Source organism: Phascolarctos cinereus, unplaced genomic scaffold, assembly GCF_003287225.1.
Source record: "Phascolarctos cinereus isolate Bilbo 61053 unplaced genomic scaffold, phaCin_HiC Scaffold_9;HRSCAF=440, whole genome shotgun sequence".
Taxonomy (NCBI): Eukaryota; Metazoa; Chordata; class Mammalia; order Diprotodontia; family Phascolarctidae; genus Phascolarctos; species Phascolarctos cinereus.
The window spans coordinates 209,222,902-209,239,188 of NW_027556402.1; the positions used below are offsets into that span (position 1 = coordinate 209,222,902).

At 40.2% G+C, this 16,287-nt stretch overlaps 1 long non-coding RNA gene across 1 annotated transcript; it reads right to left on the reverse strand.

Moving 5' to 3' along the window:
• Positions 1–1,328: 1,328 nt before the first annotated feature.
• Positions 1,329–15,426, reverse strand: LOC110221042 (uncharacterized). Its single transcript, XR_002328017.2, has 3 exons — positions 15,291–15,426; positions 1,586–1,704; positions 1,329–1,413 (listed from the first exon to the last, which is right to left on the reverse strand). It is a non-coding gene; the product is annotated as an uncharacterized LOC110221042 (long non-coding RNA).
• Positions 15,427–16,287: the final 861 nt, after the last annotated feature.

Here is a 16,287-nt window from a genome sequence, read left to right on the forward strand (position 1 = left end):
TGGTCCCATTAACATTGATTCATTAGTGCCACATTAATTGATCAGTTTCCTTCTGGAAGACAGGATCCCAGAGTCATAGGATAAAGAACAGTTATGTTTTGATGAAGAGAAGGAAACATCCAGTCTAATCCAGTCCAACTTGTGAGGCACTATGCTAAGGTCCTAGGGATACAAAGACATTAACAAGGCAGTCCTTACTCTCAAGGAGCTTAAATTCTGTTTGGTGAAGGATGGGGCAGGATTCAACATGTAAACCAGTAAGGACATATATGATAATTTGAAGAGTCACTGAACCCCCAGAAAGGAGATGAGAATGACCCTAATAGTGAAGTCAGAGGGTCACCAAAGACCAACTTGACCTGCTTTGCCATTTGACATAGGGATATTTAGCTTCTCTTTCTCTCCCAACTGATTTTCTGTATTGCACAGGAAATGAAATAAAGTCATTTCTTTTGGCTGGCCCAGAATCTTAGATTTTTTCTGGCTCTCGGCAAATAGGGAGGCAAGTAACTACCTGCAAGGTTGTAGTGTGATTTCAGGAGTATGCCTTCTCCCAAGTACACAGAATAGGCCAAATGTGCCAAGCTTGCTGCTTTCTACTCAGCCCCCTCAATTAGCACATTCTGAATCTTTCATCCTTCTGCACATTTTCCTTTTCTCAGATGTCATTCGTTCTGGTTAGCTCTGATGTGACACAAGATTGGTAAATCTTTCATCCCTTGGATGTCTGTGCACAAAATAGGGCACAGAGGTAGCCAAATGAGCTTAGAAAGACGAGCATGAGATTAATTGCGATGAAGGCAATATTCATTAAAGTGGTGATTGAGTAGGATTCAGGAGAATTAAAATGAAAAGCTCTGTTAAAATGTACATGGAGTGATGTCAAATTCATTGCTTATCGATCATGGAGGAAGGAGGTGACCCAGAATGAATGACCTGGTGAATGTGACCTCTTTTGTAGTGACCATTTTATTTCTGCACAAATGGTTAACTTGCTGCTGCATTCCAAAAGGGTGTGTATGCTGGAAAGAGGGCAAGGGCAGATAAAAAAAAAAAGGAATCATTCTTGCTTAAGGGAGTAAAGTATGCCTGGCTAGAATAAAATAAAGAAATAAAAAAAAATCTCAGAGAAAGAAGGAGTGTTTTCAATAGACCTGTCTGGGAGTAGTTACAACTTGTTCTCCTGTCACTTATATAGGCTTTTTTCTATAGTGTTTACTCTGGTATTCATTAAAACAAAACCAAAATACTAGAGTCTTCTCTGCTTTGCTGAAGAACATTCTACAGTCTATTGAAAACACAGAGTATTATCTTAAAGATACTTTATTCTGCCATGCAGGTTTGGCATTGTGATAGAGTAACAGAGTCCATGCCTGATAGTTTAATTCAATCAGCTCTACTGACTGTGGGAGTCTGAAAAAGAAAAAAAAGGTTGGCATAATTAACTTAAAGATTACCCTGATGGTGTATTTTTTTGGAAGGGTCAATACCTGCAATTTCATCTAATTATTGTGGGGAACTTCTGGTGTGGAAACTCTCTACCAGTATTAATTAGTTGGAAAGTTTGGTTGGGCAACTCTTTTACCTGCAGGAGATTTGCCTGAGGGCACTTGGAGATTAGTGACTAGTCCATGATCACACAGAGGCTGGACTTCAACTCAGATTTTTGTGACTTCAAGGCTAACAGTCCTCATTGCTTTCATCCTGTAATATAAGTTTAGAGTTAGCATATTTAAAAGATCAGACTTTTTCAGGTCACCTGAAATTCCTAAGTTTCTTGACTTTTTGTGAAATTTGAGCAGGTCTATGATTGTGCTTTGGTATTAATATTTATACTTGGTTCAATTAAAGGTGCCAAGTCAAGAGGAGAAATATCAGCATATCTACCTTGTTTGTTCTCATTCATATCAAGGGTCACAACTTCGTGGTGAATAATGCATAGAACTACTTTTTTTTTTTAAACAAAAGATACCTCATTAAATTTTGAGAGACATCAAATTTGAGAGGTACTCTTTCTTTGAAATATATCTCTTATCCATCTTCTTCCTTTCCTTCCAATTGCTATCATCCTAGTTCAAGCCTTACCACATCATTCTTGTACTATTGAAATAGCCTCCTAATGGCTCTTCCTGCCTACAGTCCCCTCTTTCCCATCTCACTCAACTCTGATCCACATTGCCCACTGCTGCTGTATTAATTCATTACTTGAAATTCTTACATGACTTTATATTTCCCCCAATGGAACCCAAATTCATACTCTTGGCACTCAAGACCCTTAATCATTTGACTTCAACTTTCCTTTAAGATTTTATTTCCCATTAGTTCCATAATGAATTCTCTAAGCCAGCCAAGCAGGTCCCCTACTTCTCCTTTGAACATTATACAGTCTGTTGGAGCCCCAGAGTACATCTTAAAGACACTTTATTCTGCAATACAGGTTTGGCATTGTGATGTGAACCTTTGGTCACAAATTTCCTTCCCACCCCCTAGAGTTGAGTGCCCTCTTCCATTCTTCTTTTAGACCAATTCAAATCCTATCCATCCTTAAAGATAAAGGTAAAATTCCACATTCTCAATGAAGCTCTCAGTGCTTATCCAGTCTAACCTATGTTGATATCTTCTTTCTCCAAATGCCTATAGATTTTATTTCCAGTGCTATTAAGGCAATAATCATCTGTTGCCTTGAGACAACTCTTATTATTTTGTTTTAATATCTTGTGTTATTATTTAAATTTTCAGATGTTTATGTCTTATCTCCTCATCCCCTGGACTATGCTTAAATAGTAACACCTCATTTGTCTAGCATCTCTCAGGGTGTTCCAAGGTATTGTACATAAATGAAATTTCCAGATAACTGAAATGTCTTCTGGTCTGTAAGTCTCTAGTGTCATATTTTTAAAGTTCTTATGTTCCTTCCCCAGTTATCAATTGTCAGTGATTTTTCCTTTTGATGTATTAAAATGTACCATCAGATTTTGCCACAGACCAAATCTATTCCCTTTTCTATGTGACTACCTTTCAAATATTCAGACTTATTGTAGCACTGCCTCACTTCTCATCCCTTAGCAAAAAAATCTCTAAACAAACCAACAACCCTGTTTCCATAGATCTGTCCTTATACTTCCTAAAATCTCTATCTGACCCTTTTCTGGAACCCCCATATCTGGATAGAAGCTTCCCTGTTCCAATGCAACCTTATTAATTGGTCCCTTCCTGCCTGTGACATCAGGCTTGCCTGAGTGAGACCCTCCCTATAACATATCTGTCCTTTCACAACCCAAGAATCCTTGTGTGAGACATCTCAGGCATTACTGCCTCAAAATAGGAGGGGTGTCAAGAGCCTCACATAGCCTGGTTGTTGGGTCAAGAGTGGAACTCTTGCAGAGTAATTGATCCCCTTCCTCCTCCTGTCATGGTCTAAAGTTCATACCAGCCCAGACCTAGATGACTCTTGGATTCAAAGTGATTTTTGAATCTTCTAAGGCACCAATGGATTGCCATTTCCATTTTCATGGGTATCTCAGGTTAAATGATTTTCCCTTTGTGAATGAAGCCTGTTGCTTTAGCACCATTGGACAGTTTGTTTCTTCTGTGGAAATCTCTAAATCCTCGACAAGCATCTACAATAGACTGGATTATCAATCTAAGTCTCTTTTCTAGGCTAAATATATCCACTTCCTTCAACCATTCTTCACATCACATGGTTTTGAGACTTGCTTTCGATTCAGGTTGCTCTTCTTTGAACTTACTTAATTTTGTCAATATCCCTTGTAGACTGATTTCATGGGGATGGTAGACCTTGAAGGGTGGATTGGATTTGGATTGGTTAAGAAGAGGGGCAAATCACACATGTAGGAGTTGGCTGGCCCTGTGGATAGGCTCTTTTCTTTCCAAAGTTATCAATGATCTCTTAATTGCCACATCATATGGCTTTTTCTCAATATTCATCCTTCATTTCTTTGTAGTATTTGACATTGTTGACAATTTTCACTTTGTGGATACTTTCTTTTTTCAGGGTTTTAAAAAATTCTTTTCTTGCTTGCTTTTTCTTTTACCTACTTGTCTGCTCCTCATTTTCCTTTGCTGGATTGTTGTTTATTTCATGCTCCCTAGCTGTAGATGTATCCCAAGGCTTTTTCCTGGACCATGAACTCTTCTCTCATCTATACTCTTTATCTCTATCAGCTCACATGGATATTATTAGTATCTTTATTCAGATGACTCCCATTTCTATATATTCAGTCCTAATCTTTCTTCTGCATAGCTCCCTGCCTATTGCACATTCTGAACAATATCAGAACCCATTATCCACCCCTCTCCAACTCCCACTTCTAAACCCATTCAAACTTCCTAATCTCTCTTTAGGGTACCACTATCCTTACTGTCCCCCATGTTAACAGTTTTATAGTTATCCTTGCTGTTTCACTTTCCCACACCCTGCATATCCAATATGTTGCTAAGTTTTGGCAATTCAATTTTACCTCTCTCTCCAATCACGTTGCTGCCATCCTTGTTCAGGCTCTCATCACCTCTTGCCTGGACTACTGCAATAGCCTTCTGATTCATCTTCTTACCTCAAGCCTTTTCTCTAACCAATCTGTCCTGTACACAGCTCCCAAAGTGATATCCCTGAGCACAAGCACAACTATCTCATTCCCTTGCTCAGGAAACTCCAATGAATCCCCTAGAACAATGCAAACTGTTGGAGCAAACTCCCATTTGGCACTGGAGTATCCTACTTCCATTCTACCTGTCCAGCTTTATTTTATATTACACATTCTGTGGATTAAGCAACCTGTTTGCTGCTTCTCTTGTATAACCCTTCTTTTCCCATCTCTGTGCCTTTGCTCAGGCTGTTTCCCATGCCTGGAATGCATTCCCTACTCATCCCAGTGACTTAGGAATTTCTTGCTTTATTTGAAACTCAGCTCAGGAATCTAATAAAGCCTTCCCTAATCTCCTTAGCTGCTAGTGCCTTCCTTCCAAATTACCTTGTATTTATTTTATATATATTTGTTTATGCAGGTGCCATCTTATCTGTTGGAACTGAAGTTCTTTGAGGGTAGAGGCTGATGGCTGGCATGCAGTAGGTGCTTAATAAATACTTGCTATTCAAAATCTAGTAAGTTCCTGCTGACAGCCATGGGCTACCTGAGGGATGTTTTTCCTACCTACTACTGGTGGGGTGTTGGGCAAGTCAGTCCCCCTTTCTGAGCGTCAGCTTCTTTATCTTTAAAAGAAGGAGTTGACCTAGGAAATCTGTAAGGTCCCTCCCAGCTCTGTCTCCCATGACCTCACTATCTTTTTTAGTCTGTCTCTTTTTAAAAAGAGGGAACTCTTTTAGCTTCACCTAACTTTCTGTAGCATATGTGGCTTTCTGGTTTTGGTTAATTAATAGAACTACTAAAAACATTGCATTTCCATAACCAGGGTGCTGCTCTTGGGTCCAGCAAATTGATCAGTTCCTTAATTCACCTAAATATATTGTCACTTAGCCAATACTTCCCCATCTTGTCCACAAAAAAATAGTACAAGGGGCTGTGAAATGCTTTGCTAAAATCTAAGTGTTATATGTATGCAGCGCTTCTTAACCAGGGATCTGTGAACTTTTTTTTTTAATATTTTGATAATTGCATTTCAACATAATCAGTTTCCTTTGTATTTTATTTTATACATTTAAAAACCTCATTGTGAGAAGGTGTCCTTAGGCCTCACCAGAATGCCCAAGGGATCCAGGTCACAAAAAAGGTTAAGAATCCCTGCTCTACAATATTCTCCTGATCTGCCAGTTTAATAACTTTCAAAAGTTTTGACTGTAACACCATAGCATATACAAGGCAGAATTGAGCAAGTTCGGAAAAGAATGCCTGAAATGATTATAGAAATGAATGATGTGAATCTTTTGGAATAGACTAAAAAAATTAAGGCTGATTGGAAGGGATTATAGTTGAAATACCAGTTGTCCCAAAAGTCTTAGTGCAGTTTTAAGCTGTCTATAAAAAACTAGGGAGATTGTGGAGAGTGTAATTGTAAGACTTCTTCACTTCATGGCTTCCCAGAATGAGAGACTACCCAAGGAAGCTTTAATGTGATAGTTTTCAGACATATGAAGGATAATTGATGATAATTATTATTATACCTGATATTTACATAGAACCTTACATACATGATCTCGTTTGAACCTCACCACAAGCCTGTGAGGTAGGTACAATGAGTATCAATATCCACATTTTACAAAGGAGGAAACTGAGGCACAGAGATTAAATCACACAAGTCATTAAGGGCCAGAGGAGGTGTTTAAACTCATGTCTTCCTAAGTTTGAATCCTGCATTCTCTCTATTCTGTCTCCATATGCCATGTCACTTCAGGTTATGGAACAGGCAGAACATTTAAATAGGTTCAGAAATTGTTTTAGCCAAACTCCTGCCTGATGAATGCATAAGCATTTATTCAAGGGAGTTAGGGATGTTTGGTGTATATAGCTAACTATTTATTCTCTGTGTGATGAAGAGCAACTTGATGACACTCAAACAATATGTGGTGAAATGGACTTTTAGGAGAACCTAGAATAGTTTGTCTTCTATGCAGGGTGGCCCATCTCATTTAAAAGAGAGCATGGGCAGGATCTCTGCCATTGTCTTTTTTCTGCAAAGAGCACAACACTACGTGGAATTAGCCACTTAAACCAGGTGGATTGTCTTTAATTAATGAATCAATCAATCAACCAAAAAACTTTAGAAACTTGCTGTGTGTAGTGCTTCTGTGAGGTGTAAAAAATATAAGATATATTCCTTGCTTTCAAGGAGTTTATATTCTTCAGGTTAAAACCCACGAAGCAATGAATGAATGACAGTTTATAATTAAGGGGCAAGCTGGGTGTGACAGACAATAAAAAGAGACAATAACTGTAGGAGTTCAGAGAAAGGAGAAATCAATGTGGGTTGGAATCATCATGGAAGACTTGAGCTAGACTGGGTAGGATTTGGATAGGAGAGGGGCTGGGTGGTGATGCCAAACAAAGAGATTAGCATGAACAGTGGCACAGAAAAGGGAATGAGTATGGTGTGTTGAGGGATAGCAAGGAGATCATCTTGGCTGAATTGGAAGGCTGCTAGCTAGTAGACAAAAATACACAAGATGGGTTATAGAGGGCTTTGAATGCCTTGTTTTCAGACCAGTAGGTAAATAGGGACCCACTGTAGATTTCTGACTAGGGGAATGGTACCATGAAAATGATGCTTCAGGAAGATTAATCTGGCATTAGTTTGCAGAGTAGATTGTAAGGACTGGCAGAACAGTTAGAATACTATTGCTGCAAGTGACTCAACAATCCATGACCTCTAATATAGATATGCCCAAGCACACAGCTGCCATTGTCTTGTGACACATAGTCTTGGTCACTCAAACCCTTCGAAGATTTCTAAGACTTAAACAGATTTCAATGTAACCAATATGTAAGATTTCCCCAGGGCTCACCCAATATAGGGTCCCCCAAATAGAAACATAGACACACAGGGTAAGCCAGCCAGGTAACTACCATCCTCAAGCCTTCACTGCTTTGCCACAACCAGACTTATGCTTGGCCTGGGAAGACCTGCTGCTCTACCTCTGGTAGTTTGGGCCAGCCTAAACACTAGCCTATAGGCCAGAGTCCTCTCTGCTGTTATCTCCTGCCTGCAGTCAGCTTCAGAGTGGATGAAGGGCTGGTGTCCTCATCAGGACTATTGGCAACAGCTGCTGCTGTCTTGCCCCAAAGATCAATGGCCTAGTCTTCCTGATTGTGATCACAATTACAGTAATAAAGGCATGAAATGATGAGGGCTGGCTTAGGATGGTGGCAGCATGACAGAGAGGGAGGGTTGGATCTGAGAGAAGTTCAGACAGAAAAATTGACAGCATTTGGTGTCTGACTGTAAATAGGAGATGTTCACCACAGGAGGCAATCATAGCCTGAGGTAGGTCTGTTTTTACTACAAGTATTTTCTAGATGAAATTGCTGTGCACTCAGCTGTGTCTGGATGTGTGTGTGTGTGTGTGTGTGTGTGTGTGTGTGTGTGTGTGTGTGTGTGTGAGACTTCAGGCAGGTGCTTTGGTAGCATTTCACTTTCAGGGAATATGTCACATCTCTGGAGAACTGGGTTACTTGTTCTTCTGTCTGTTGTTTCTGGTATGGGCTAGTATCTCTTTTGGCCAGAAGAAAGAGGAACTGGGGATACTGTGGTGACTACTCTACAGCCTTAGCCCAGCCAGACTGGGGTGACCTAAAGTTTGAATATAATTCTGTTTTGGCCTAATGAAATGGAGTCTTCCAAGAACTTGGAAAAGTAGAGCCCACTGATATTCTAGCTGTTTGCTGATTTCCCAAAGTAGATTGGGTTATTGCTTCAGAGGGTAGAGAGTTCTCTATTACTGGTGGTCTTTGAGTAGAAACTGAGTAATTGCTTGTCAGGGAGCATTCTAGTAGCATGGGAAGACTTCCTTAAAAAGGAAGTCAGATGATATCAATTCCTTTTTTCCTCCTAAAGCTTAACCAAGCATGAACTGGCCAAAGTTTTTTCCTTGGTCAATATGTCTATTTTTGGTGACAGAGTACTCTGTTAAATGATTGATTTGGGGTCTGAATTTGCAGCCTTGGAGAAGTGAAAGAACTATGTAAGCAAGATAGTAGGAAGACATGGCAAAGGTGGATATTGTCTGCCTTTAGAGTAAAGTTTCATTTTCTAGATATCACTGGGAAGAAAGAACCATATGGAGAGTCTCAGGCTGAGGGAGGCCTGCAGCTGCTGCTTGCTTCAGGCTCCTTGAGTACATGGGTAAAGGAATAATAATAATAATAATTCATTTCTAATAGTGCTTTAATGTTCTTGAATGCTTTCCTCATAACAACTCCATGAGATAGGTAGCACAAAAGTTATAAGGAAACAGATTTAGAGCTGGGAAATGACTTGCTCCCAGTTAGTACTATAGAATACTGTAAGTATTCCACACAAGAGTGGATATTGGATAAGGGATTTGAACTCAAGACTCTCTTGACTCCATGTTGAGGTTTCTTTCCACTATGCAATGATACCTTCCCCGTATTCCCTGTCATGAAACAGAGAAGGGCCCTCCACCCAGATGTTACTCTCACTTTATATAGATAGATTTATAAGTCTGGCATTCAAGAAGTGGATTTTTTTTCTGGGATACTTTGCTTAAAATTGAGATAAATCGCCGTTAGTTGACTAGTTTTACCATACCTTGATTAAGTGGTCCATAGCCTAGCTAGCAAGAGATGCGCTTTAATCTGAAATCCAGATCCGAATGCACTCTACATATGGCCAAGAACTCGTTCCTGTACTTTAAGCCCTACTCGCAAAATCCAAACCTTATTCTCTAACATTGTCATTTTTCCCTCTTGACCAGTTACACACTTTCCAGACCTGCTTTTCTCTTCTGAAGCCCTGCCTTCAATCAGAAACAGGGGTAAAAATACTACCTGTGCTTCTAAGATCTTTAGTTTCTCGCCTAGGACTTCATAATCTAGAATGTTTCTTAAGTATCATTTGCCCCCACATAAATCACCAGAAATGAGTGCTGTCAGGTTTGACTTATCTTGGAAGACTGTCGTAACTTAAATTTGTGCTTTGGAAAGCCAACATCCTCCTTCATGGTTCATGCCAGGTTGAGATGTAGCTTAGTACCCCTAGGTGGCACAGTGTGATAGAGTACTGGGCCTGGAGTCAGGGAGAACTGAGTTCAAATCTGACCTCAGATACTTACTAACTGTGTGACCCTGGGCAAGTCACTTAACCCTGCTTGCCTCAGGTTCTTCATCTGTCAAATGAGCTGGAGAAGGAAATGGCAAAGCACTCCAGTATGTTTGCCAAGGAAACTCCAAATGGGGTCATGGAGAGTCTAACACGACTGAAATGACTGAACCACACCAAAACCTCTTTTTCCTGTGGCCAGTAATAGATATCCCCTCTTTGGAGGCACTTTGGTTCATCACCATCATTCTGTGGAAGAGAGAAAACTGCTTTCTCCTCAGAAAGTTTATTTCCACATTTTACAGGAAGAATGTTGAACATATTACATAGCTCCAACAGCTCAGCGGTCCTTCTACTCACTAAACTCATTGGTTGATTCACAAGTCATTTATTAAGTGTCTTCTCTGTGCCAGATGCTATGTGAAGTGCTGAGGAGACAGAGACAAAACCAAAATATTCCCTACCTTGAAGGAACTAACACTCTATTGGAGGAGCACACATTCTATTGTCTTGATACAGGTTTGGATTCTGCTTCAGGGATTATTTTCCTTTTTGTGTGTTTCTCTTAAAACATTTCCTTTTTTTCAAAGATCAGCATATTCTCTTCAATAAGTCAGAGTAGAGAGGTTTTCTTACAGTCTTTTCATCTTCTCCTCTTGTAGAAATCCCTGGGGCTTCCCAGATCACACTTTGAGAGCCACTGGTCTACAGCATGACATTTTATGCCAGCATTTACATGTAAAACTTCATACAAAGATATAAAATGGTTCTTCCACACCAAATAACTGGAATGCTAAGAGAATAAAGTAAAAAGAAACCAAACCAGTCGGTGATTAAATGAACGGACAGAGGGGACACATACCAAGGGCTAAATTTCTATGCGTCAAGACATATTGGCAGACATAGGAGCTTGGGTTCCTCTTCCTGTCCTAACTTTTCTAGTAGACCGGAAGTGAATTGGGAGAATTTGATAATTGGCCAGAATTCTATAGGTTGTGTTGATAAAATAGGTAATGGGGTTCTTTGGAATTCATTCCTGACTTGTTCTGCTGCAGAAATCACAGCAGCCATACACATGGTGCCAGCAACTATAGCAGATTTGGCGTCATTGATGGCCCCCTGGAATGTCCCTCCCCCTCCTAATTTCAGTTTTGTAGAAGACATGGTTATTAAGATTGGGAAACATATTTAACTTCCTGAATGAAAGCCAAATGGGAATAAAAACAGTGGGTAGCTTGAGTCTGCCAAACTCCTTTGAGGGGGTTTCTGTGTTGGTAACTTCTGCAATATATTTTTGTTTCCCTGGGAACCTGAAGCAGCCATTGTTATTGGTATAATTAGTAGGTGAGTGGCAAGAATACTTCTGTGGTCCTAGTGACATAGATACTAGTGGCATGAAGGTCTGGGTTACCTTTTGGTACTGTCTAAGTCCTTTTGGCTAGAACCACTCCCACTTCCAGCCAGGAACCTAGGAACATCTCTCTATTGGACAGAATAGTGTGCTTTCAGCTCTCTCATTAGAGTTAGGAATACCAAACTTTGATACTTGAGTAGATTTTTGATTTCATCAGTGTGGAAACTCCCTCCAGTGGTACAGGTCATAACCCATTCATACCTGTCCATCCAGTGAGACTCCATAGACATAAATCCTCAGTTGGGCAGAGAGGCCATCCATTGGGCTAAGGGTGGAGGGGGGGGTGCAGGTGGGGAGAGGCTTTCCTTTAGTCCTCTTGATGTTGTTTAGTGGCCAAAGCAACATGTGGATTGTCCTTTGGTTGTGCACAAATAACTGTGATTTGAGTTCAGTGTCCCCAGAGTCATCGTTCTGAGAGGAAGGATCTTTCTTGTGAGATCTTTAATTAGCTGTAGCCATTTCCACTTAGTCAGCTGTGTTGGCTGTTGCTGATACAGTCCTATCTTTGCGTCGTGGGTCTATTCATGGGGTTTCTTGATAGTTACAGGTTGTGGTCCAGTTAGAGTTCCTGCTTTCATATTAATCTTCCTTGTAGATAGAATGGTTAAATGTGGCTTATATGATGATAAAGTTAGGTAGATTTGAATCAGGTTTTGAACAATTGTGCCCCCAAAGTGTTGACTAATAGGCATATGGCAGCTTGAAAATAATATGCTAATAGACTGCCACAGGGCTTTGTCCTTGACCATTATCAGCTCAACATTTTTGTCAATTACTCGAAGTTATAGAAGTTACATTAATTAAATTTAGAGATATCATAGAGCTAGTAGAGAGAGCTAATACAGCATCTGTGCTCAAGATTCACAAAGATTTGACAAGCTGGAATGCTGGGCTTGAAACTGACAAGCTGAAACTTTGCAGGGATAAACGTAAAATCTTTCATTTAAATTCAAAAAATTCAACGGTGCAAGCACAGTACAAAAGAGTGACTTGGCAGCAGTTCATGTGAAAAAGATCTGGGGATTTTAGTTGACCATTCATTCATTTTCATTGGTAAATCATCAATTCAACAAATATCTATTGAATGCTTACTCTGTGTAGGAAACACAAGTTTAATACAATTGATAAAAAAAAAAGCTAATATAATCTTGGGCTGCATAAATAGTCCTATAGTATTTCAGTCATGAAATCATTATATTCTGTATCATTATATTCTGCATTGGAGAAACTGTACATGGAAAATAGTGTTCAGTATGTTTTAAAAGGGAATGCTTTCTCCTCTCTTGGCTGCACTTCTCATATCTGTCTACGGGAATTAGGGTGAATCAGGGAGAGAACAGCCCATGTAGGTAACTCATAAGATCAATTGATGAAGGTAATGGGTATGTGCAGACTAGAGAAAGAAGACTTAAGGGGATCACAGGATCATTGGTTTAGAGCTAGAAGGCACTTCAGAAGTTATCTAGTCCGACCTTTTTAATTTAGAGATGAGAAGACTGGCACCCAGAGAGATTAAATAACTCAGCCAGGCCTTCACAGGTGACAGAGTCGGGACTGAAACTTAGGTCTTTTACTCCAAATCTAGTACTATTTAGGACTGCATGTAGAGTAGGCCCAAACCAGGAGCAATTAGGTGGGAGTTATATGGAGGCAGATTTTCTTTCGATGTAAGGAAGAACTTTCATCAAATTGCTGAGAGAGAAAGAGAGAGAGAGAGAGAGACAGAGACAGAGAGAGAGAGAGACAGACAACCAGACAGAGAGAAATACATATAGAGATACAAAGAGATGGAGACAGAGAGACACATACAGAGATACAAAGAGACAGAGACAGAGAGACATGGACATATGATACAAACGAGACATCCAGGTAGAGATTCCTTCAGACAGTTAATAAAATGGGCCTGGATCTCATAGGAGAGATAAGGGGTAGACATATGGAGTCTTCTGCATGGAGATAATTGAACTCATGGGATTTGATGAGATTACCAGGGAAGAGAATGTAGAGAGAAGTGATGAAGACCTAGGTGAGAACTATGGGGAATTTAATTGATTTAACCGCATTTAATTGATGGAAATAGATGATGATCCATCAAAGGAGTAGACAGGAAGGAAGAGAAGGGCCGTGGACATTGTGGAAGGAGAGAGTCTCCAAGAGGAAGAGGTGCTCCACAGTTTTAAGAGGAGGTCAAGAGAGGTCCACAGAGACCACAGAGAGGTCAAGTAGAATGAGGAGTGAGGACAGGCCTTTGGGTTTAGCAGTCAATATCACTGGTGACTTCAGAGAGAGGAGTGTTAATTGTGTGATGAAGTTAAAATCCAGAATGCAAGGGGTAGAGAAGTGAATGGAAGGTGAGGGAAAAGAGCTAACCATTTCTTGGAGTTTGGCTTTGAAAAGGAGAAGAAAAATAGGCTATAGGGTGATATAAATGTGAAAGCCCACACCTTTAAAAGTATAAAGTTGATATGAAATTGAGGCAGATCAATATGATTCCATTTCTGTAGCAGATATGAGTTTTAGTCTCATTCAGAGGTCACAGAGCTCATTAACAGGGTTTAACAGTGTGTTACCAGAAAGGGGTGAATTACATTTCATGCTCCTCACTGCCCTGTTGTCTTTCTTTATTGACTAAAATTATAATTTCTATGGGATGCGTTCCCTACGGGCAAAAGAGGGAATAATTCTACTTAGGGCCCTTTGAAACAACAACATTGATTCTTTGAAAGTTAATGTTAATATCATCAGATAACAAGTCAAGTTCATAGCATCATTATATATTTAGGGCTTGAATGGAATTAAAGATCATCTGGTCTAATTCCCTTACTTTACAAATGAGATAATAGGTCTAGAGACAAGAAGTGACTTTGCCCAGGGTTATAGAAGTGATAAAAGGCACAGTCAGGATTTAAATCCAGGTCCTCTGGAAGTAATAGGGAGTCGCAGAAGAATTTTGAGTATGAGAGTGATATGGTCAGATCTATGTACTGGGCCTTTTCCCTCTTCCTCTCCCTCAATACTATTTTGCTTGGTGATCTTTCTTATCAGTCCCCAAGGAATCAAATATCTCTGTGCAGATGATTCTCTAATTTATTTGTCTAGCCCTAACCTTTCTCCTGATCTCCAACCTCAAATCTAACTGCCTTTTGGACATCTCAAACTGGAGGTCCCATAGACATCTTAAACTCAACATACCCCAAAGTGAACTCACTATTTTTTTCCCCTCCAAACCCTTCCCCCTTCCTAACTTCCCCATTTCTGTTGAGGGTGCACCATCATCCCAGTCACCCAGACTTGCTACCTCGGTGTTATTCTCAACCCTTCACTCTACAGATAGTTGCCACGTCTATCATTTAGATCTTCCCAATATGTCTCACATATGCTCCCTTCTCTCCTCTGACACTGGTGCAATCGCTCATCACAATATGCCTGGTTTATTGCAATAGCCCATTGGTTCCTCTTCCTGCGTCAAGTCTCTCTCCACTCTGGTCCATCTTCCACAGTCTGTCCAATTGTTCTTCCTAAGGCACAGCTCTGACCATGTCACACACCCCTTGTGACCCCCATTTAGTAAAACTACAGTAGCTTCCTGTCATCTCTAGGATAAAATGTGAAAACCTCCGGCACTCAAAGTCTTTCATAGAAGAGGAAGAGAACATTTATGAAACACTTACTATATGCCAGAAACTGTGCCAGATGCTTTACAAATATCTTGTTTGACCCTCACAAGGACCCTGTGAGGTAGGTTCTATTATGATCCTTATTTTACAGTTGAGTAAGCTGAGGCAGACAGTGGTTAAGTAACTTGCCCAGGGTTACACAGCTAGTAAGTGGCTGGGCCAGATTTGAACTTAAGTGTTCTTGATTCTAGCCCCAGCACTCTCTCCACTGTACCACCTAACTATCCCCTTCATGGCCCCTTCCCTTACCCCTTTTCTAATCTTTTTTACACCTAACTCACTTCTAGGCAACTTTCCTCTTCAATCCTCCTCACTGTTCCTCACCTATGATATTCCATTTCTTGACTTTAGACATCTTCAGTGACTGGTGCCAATACCTGGAATTCTCTCATTTCTTATCTTTGCCTCCTGGCATCCTTGCTCTCTTTAAATCTTGACGGGAATCTTACCTTCTGCAAGAAATCTTTCCAAATCTTTAATCTTAGTGTCTTCCCTCCAAGATTATCTCCTGTTTATCCTGTGTATATCTTGTTTGAACATCACAGTTTAATGTTGTCTCCCCTATTACGCTGTGAGCTTCTTGAATGCAGGGACTTTTTGTCCCCCCTTTCTTTTTGGTGGGAGGTGGGAAGCCTTTCTTTATATCTCCAGAGCTTAGGAAAGCCCCTGGCACACAGAGGGTGCTTCATAAACGCTTATTGACTTGTTGTTGTTGGCTTGTCTTAGGCACATTAATTTTGCAGCCGTGGAAAGGATGGATGGGAAGGGGGAATGAATGAAATCAGGGAGACCAGCACTCCCTGTACTCCAAGTTAAACTATCGAATTGGGCTCATTTCATACTTTCTAACAATTTTAGGCTCTTTGTTATTCGTATCTAACAATTTACCATGGGTAGGCAACCACTAACACTCTTACTCCAGCTCTGTATCTATTGTCATAGATTTTACCTCCTTCCCTTCCCTTCCCTTCCTTCCCTTTTTTCCCAAGCTGACATGTCCATTCCCAAGCTGGCATATACTTTCATACTACAAAATAATTGTGATTTTCTTAAGGGTAGGCTCTTATTCTACCAATGCTGTCTATGCATGAGTAGATGGTGTCATAAGTTGCTATCTATGACTGAAACTTATTATTTGGTGGTCAGCTTTCTAATAATGAATCTCTCTAAGTTTGGCTATGCCTCACCCTCACAAAACAGACACATGGTTCATTAATTGGCCCATGATCAAAACATTTACATTTTGGTAGAACCTTCTAGAATTTGCACTCTCCTGGAATTTAGCATCTAGAACCCAAGGGCCGCCACTCTGACCCGATGAGACATTGGAACAGGATTTCAGTGGATAAGGACAGAGTTATAATTGAGGTAGAGCTGGGCAAACATGTTTTCATCTGAGTCTTCTCATCAATCCTATTTTCTCCTGTCTTGTGTTTTTAAAATGGA